This window comes from Bubalus kerabau, chromosome 4 (genome assembly GCF_029407905.1).
Source record: "Bubalus kerabau isolate K-KA32 ecotype Philippines breed swamp buffalo chromosome 4, PCC_UOA_SB_1v2, whole genome shotgun sequence".
Classification (NCBI taxonomy): Eukaryota; Metazoa; Chordata; class Mammalia; order Artiodactyla; family Bovidae; genus Bubalus; species Bubalus kerabau.
In genome coordinates, this window is record NC_073627.1 from 75,482,687 (window position 1) to 75,488,686 (window position 6,000).

Consider the following 6,000-nt stretch of genomic DNA (forward strand, 5'->3'; position numbering starts at 1 on the left):
GCTGAGAGATGTTGCCTAGGTGCAGATGTTGTCTGGGTGCAGATCTGCCCAGAAGGTTGTCTTGCCTCATTCTCTAGAGGAGAAGGACCCACCTGCTGTTTGGAATAAGTACTGCTTTCTACATTAGACCTGGGTCTGAGCCTGACCCTGCCTCAGTATCCATTTCTATAAAGTGGATACTGTGGGTCAGTAAGTGGGTCAAAATTTTTTACAAAAATATAGGTTTTTTATAGGGGGGGGGGATGAGGCACAAAGCAGTGAGGTAAGAATTTAGAAAATGAAGATGTAGGGACTTCCCTGGTGGTTACAGTAGCTAAGACTCTGTGCTCACAATGCAGAGGGCCTGGGTTCAGTCCCTGGTCGGGGAACTAGATCCCACATGCCTCAACTAAGAATTGGCATGCTGCAACTAAGAGTTAGCATGGCCAAATAAATATTTTTTTAAATAAAAAGAAAGAAAAGAAAATGAAGATGTGACTCTCACCTTACTGACTGCAAAGGGTGGTTGTGAAAACCAAAGTACCAGATGACAGAGCTGGAAAGGGCCATGCATTCTGCAGATGCTAAGCTCTCCTCATTTCTTTCTTTTGCTACAGCTTCCTGCCCCCTGGCCTCTTGAGTCCCTCCTCCACTACTGATTCAGAGTGAACTCTCTAAAGCAGACAGGCTCCTGCCCCTCCCACTTAGGTTTTTACCCTTCACCCTCACCAGGCCTTTCTTTCTTCAGTCTACTTCTCCGATCTTGCCACTCTACCCCGAATTTATTTGGCTGCACCAGGTCTTAGTTGCCGCTCGTGGTATTTTTAGCTGGGACATGCAAAGTCTAGTCGTGGCATGTGGGATCTAGTTCCCTGACCAGGCATCAAACCCTAGGCCCCTGCACTGGGAGCACTACGTCTTAGCTACTGGAATATCAGGGAAGGCCCACCCCCATGGTCTTCTTAATGCTTGTCCCCTCCACTAGAGCGCCCTTCCTCCAATCCTAGCTCAAGCCAGTCATCCTTTAATCACTAGTTTCTGACATTTCCAGAACTTTTCTGGCTCCACTAGACTAGATTCGAGGCCCATGGCACCAGGAGCAGAGATCTATCACCATGCCAAGCACATGCTTCATTATAACCATCTGTGAATTGATTTCCCTAACTAGATCAGCTCCTCAAAGTCAGGGGTTTAGAAGACTCATCTCTGCACTTCCAGTCTTAGCACAGTGCCAGGCTGTTTAACTGAACAAATAGATGACTATAAAAACAGGGTGGCGTTTTTATTGTAAGAAAGTTGAAATAGTTCACATAGGATTAACTCTTGAGTTAATCAGAATAACTGCTTCTGTAGTCTCATACTACATGACTATTAGAGAATAATTAGTATTACTATGAAACGGGGCATTTTTTAAAAATTGGCACCACGAAGGATGGAAACCAAAGGGTACTTTCAAGGTACTTTTGAGTTCCTCAAGTCTGCACAGTTCTGAGAGATGCTTTCCTTTTCCTAGAATCTGAGAAATATTCTGATCTCTACATTTGTAGTCATGATGACACGACCGCCTGATAAGAAGTCATCCCAAAGCTATTTCTCATCAGTGCATGAAAACAAAGAACTGGCATTTAGCTCAGTTCAGTCGCTCAGTTATGTCTGACGCTTTGCGACCCCATGGATGCAGCACGCCAGGCCTCCTTGTCCATCACCAACTCGCGGAGCCTACTCAAACTCATGTCCATTGAGTTGGTGATACCATCCAACCATCTCATCCTCTGTCGTCCCCTTCTCTTCCTGCCCTCAATCTTTCCCAGGATCAGGGTTTTTTCAAGTGAGTCAGTTCTTCACATGAGGTGGCCAAAGTATTGGAGTTTCCAGCTTCAACATCAGTCCTTCCAATAAATATTCAGGACTGATTTCCTTTAGGATGGACTGGTTGGATCTCCTTGCAGTCCAAGGGACTCTCAAGAGTCTTCTCCAACACCACAGTTCAAAAGCATCAATTCTTCGGCGCTCAGCTTTCTTTATAGTCCAACTCTCACATCCATACATGACTACTGGAAAAACCATAGCCTTGACTAGATGGACCTTTGTTGGCAAAGTAATGTCTCTGCTTTTTAATATGCTGTCTAATATTCTTGGTCATAACTTTCCTTCCAAGGAGTAAGTGTCTTTTAATTTCATGGCAGCAGACACCATCTGCAGTGATTTTGGAGCCCCCAAAAATAAAGTCTCCCACTGTTTCCCTATTTATTTGCCATGATCTTAGTTTTCTGAATGTTGAGCTTTAAGCCAACTCTTTCACTCTCCTCTTTCACTTTCATCATCTTTAGTTTTTCTTTGCTTTCTGCCATAAGGATGGTGTCATCTGCATATCTGAGGTTATTAAGTCTGCAACCCAATGGACTATAGCCCTCCAAGATCCTTATGTCCATGGGATTTCCCAGGCAAGAATACTGGAGTGGGTTGCCATTTCCTTCTCCAGGGGATCTTTCCAACCCAGGGATTGAACCTGTCTCTCCTCCACTGTAGGGGGATGCTTTACCACCTGAGCCACCATTAATCAGCTCCTTTTAAGCTTCAAATGGTACAGTCTAGTTCTTACAGGTGTTGGCAATTATTAATTAATTATTAATGACTTGATTTTATTGTTGAATTTGAAAATTTTATTTATTTGGCTGCATCGAGTAAGTTCAGTAGCTGTGATGCTCAGGCTTAGTTGTTCCAAGGCATGTAGGATCTTAGCTCCCCCAATGATCAAACTTGCCTCCCTTACATTGCAAGGTAGATTCTTAACCACTGGACCACCAGGGAAGTTTCCCCAGATTTTGATTTTTATGTCTAGGGTTTATTGCCACTAACTGAGGACCTCAGGGTGAGAATCACTGATGTAGACTAGCTAAGACCATTTTTTCCCTTGCTTTTAACCTTTTAAAGATTTGTACCATTTTACTCACAAATGCACAATGCTTTTAAGTAAATGTTAACGTTAGATATGGAAAATATTTTCCAAATAGAAAATATTATACATAATGAGAAATTCATAATTTTATATTTGATGGAGAACTGACACTTCTGGAGGAACGTACCCAGACATGGTGTTAAGGATCATTAAGAACTTCTATTTAAAGATTTAGAATCCTAACAACTCCTAGACTTAACTTCTTTCCTTGGGTGGACACAGGTGAGGTGCTAGCACTTTGAAAGAGCTTTCTTATTTTTTATTATCTCAAATTAAGAGGTCTGTCTAGTCTAAAAAAGGGGGTAGGGGAATCTGTGTTCCTTCTACTTTTAGAAGGAAAGTTTATCTATCCAAACTTCTCAGAGGCAGAAATGTTTTAGACCCAAGCTTACTTGATTTCCCATCTGCCTTTTGTTATCAGCTACTTGGTTAATTACGGTCATCTGAATGAATTTCTCATTTTGATACGTTTTCCTAGTTACGATCTTTATTACTAACCAATAAATGAAACTGCTTGGATTTCACAAGTAAAATCAACCAGTTGATATTTACTGGGTGAGGGTTTTAAAGAAAAATAAACCTTTAAAACTATGATTTATTTTGCACTGAAGTTAGGGATCAGGGCACTAAAGTGCTTTTCTAAGACTTTAGAAGTGGGGAAAGGTGGAGTCACTTTAGACTTGCAGGTTTCACACTGGGATTACTTCAGATCTGCATTTTTACCAAGGGGAGCACTGGGGTAACAGAAAGTAGACCGACTGGGTTGAGCCACGCAGTGTGACCAAGAAACAGGCTGAGGACGACAGACCTCCAACAAGCTTAAGCTGTCCCAGGTGCTCGCATATTCCAGCGCTTTATGTCTGCCAAACTTTACTTTTTTGAAAAGCTGGGATCTCCGAATGAGGGTCAGCTGTTGAGGAGCTCCGGGGTGCGGCGGCATGGGCCGTTAGGAAGCAGTGTCCTGGGGTGTAGAATTTGAGGGCACCCACTGGCTTAGATCCCAGGATTGCTACCTCCTGGTGGCTACGTGGTGGCGGAGGCGGGCACGAGACAGACGCCTCTAACTCCCTGAAACAGCGAGGACTCAGGATCCCTACTCACACCAAGTACATCTAATTTTTCAGGAGTTTTTACATAGGCACACATCTGAGGAAACCAGCCTACACCCATAAAAAGTTCTCACGCATTCTAACCCCACCCGCTAGTTAGCATCCCTACATAAGGCATGAGAGATGAACCTAGAGTTTGAAATTACCCTGGCACGGGCACCCCAAATCAGGCTTCCCAAAGCCCAGCGGAGACTGGAGGGCACCGGGAGAATGGGACAGAAGCAAGAGTTTTAAATTATTCGGAGCGAAACTGGTTGCTCCATCCCTAAATTTTAGCAACGTTAGGGCTTCTCCGGTTGGCAACAGCTAAGATTTCACAGCCCACCCCACCACCAAGAAAAAATAGGATGGCCCGGAAGAGCCCCCCACTACCTTGCTACAGCGCCAGGTGGACAGGTCTCTGAGGCCGGGAGCAACGCCACCGGAGCCCGGGCGCTGCCCGCAGGAAAGGCGCAGCGGCGGGCGACCGAGGCCACAGCTGCGGCTCTGGCCCCGCCCTATAGTGCCCCGCCCCCTTGACGCCCCGCCCCTAGGCCGCCTGCAAACCCTCGGGGCTCGGCCGCCGCAGCCGCAGCTCGGTCACCTCCAGACCTCAGCGCCCGGTGCATTGTGGGAAGCCGGAGCCCGCCGCCGGGCCTGCGCTGACCCCTGGCGGGCGCGTCCGAGAACTAACCCAGGGCTGGCGGGGACCGTGTGCGGGACCCGGCCGAGGCAGGGGAGGCGCCGGGCGCCCAGGGGGACCACAGGGAGCTAGTACTGGTTGCCTATTGCTGCACATCTCAAAGATGAAAATAAAAGATGCTTTCAAAGTGCCTAGGGCCCCCTCCCGGGTAGTGATATAAGTGAAAAACTAAGCAACTGTCAGTCTCGGAAAAGCTTTTTAAGTTAGGAAAAGTAATTTTAAAATCATAAAACTAAGTGACATGAAGATTATGGAAAAACCTACACAGTTTTTAGTTCTGGTGAAACCACAGATCAGCTCAATCTGTCTAGAGAATAACGGTAATACGGAACATAAACTACAAAATTGTCTTTCTTCTTGTATATCCCTCAAGGAAAAAGTTCAAGTGGGGTAAAAATAAATTATACAAAAATATTCACAGTGACAAATTAGAAAGTAACAAACAGCTAAAAATACGTGAAAGGCATAAAAATAATACGTGTGTGTTAGTTGCTCACTTATTTAATAAAACAACCTCAGCCCAGGGATCGAACCCAGCTCTCCTGCATTGCAGGCAGAGTCTTTGCCATCTGAGCTAATACCATCTTTTTAAAAAATAATATGTAGCTACTTAAATAAAAATATGAATATCATCACTAACTAGAAATATTTCTATCAAATAATGTTAAAAACACAGAACCCAAGAAAGCGCATGGCCTGTGATTGTATGTGAAAATATATGTGTTAACAAATGTGAAAAGAACCTTGAGAACAATGTATATAGAGTTTAATATGTCTTAAGGCTTCCCTGGTGGCTCAGTGGTAAGGAACCTGCCTGCCAATGCAGGAGATGCAGGTTCGATCCCTGGGTGGGGAAGATCCCTTGGACAGGAAATGGCCCCTCTAGTATTCTTGCCTGAAAAATCCCATAGACAGGGGAGCCTGGCAAGCTACAGTTCATGGGGTCCCAACAAGTTGAAAGACTGAGCATGCATGCAAGGTTGTTTTACCTTTACTAAATAACTTTTTAAACATTTCTGACTTGTGGGGGACTAGTTCTAATTTTGGATGGAAATGTAGTATCTTAGTTTCCCTTCACTTTACATGATAAAGAAAAAATTCTGAGGTTTTAGTGAACCAAGACAGTTTTGCTTATCTGCAAACCCTGATGCGGCACAAAAGAAAAGTAAATTTATTAGGGGAGTGTATTAGTTTACTAGAGCTAAAACTACCACTGACTGGCCTAAGCAACAGAATTTATTGTCTCACAGTTCTAAAGGCTGAAAGTCTGA

At 44.4% G+C, this 6,000-nt stretch overlaps 1 protein-coding gene across 5 annotated transcripts in view; it reads right to left on the minus strand.

The window, feature by feature from the left end:
- Positions 1-4,556, minus strand: part of EXTL3 (exostosin like glycosyltransferase 3) — a 128,512-nt gene extending 123,956 nt beyond the window's left edge. For all 5 annotated transcript variants that reach the window (XM_055577751.1, XM_055577742.1, XM_055577745.1 and 2 more), the window contains exon 1: positions 4,420-4,556. The gene's annotated coding sequence lies outside the window, so the exon portion shown is untranslated. The remainder of the gene's footprint in view (positions 1-4,419) is intronic.
- Between the last annotated feature and the right edge of the window lie 1,444 nt (positions 4,557-6,000).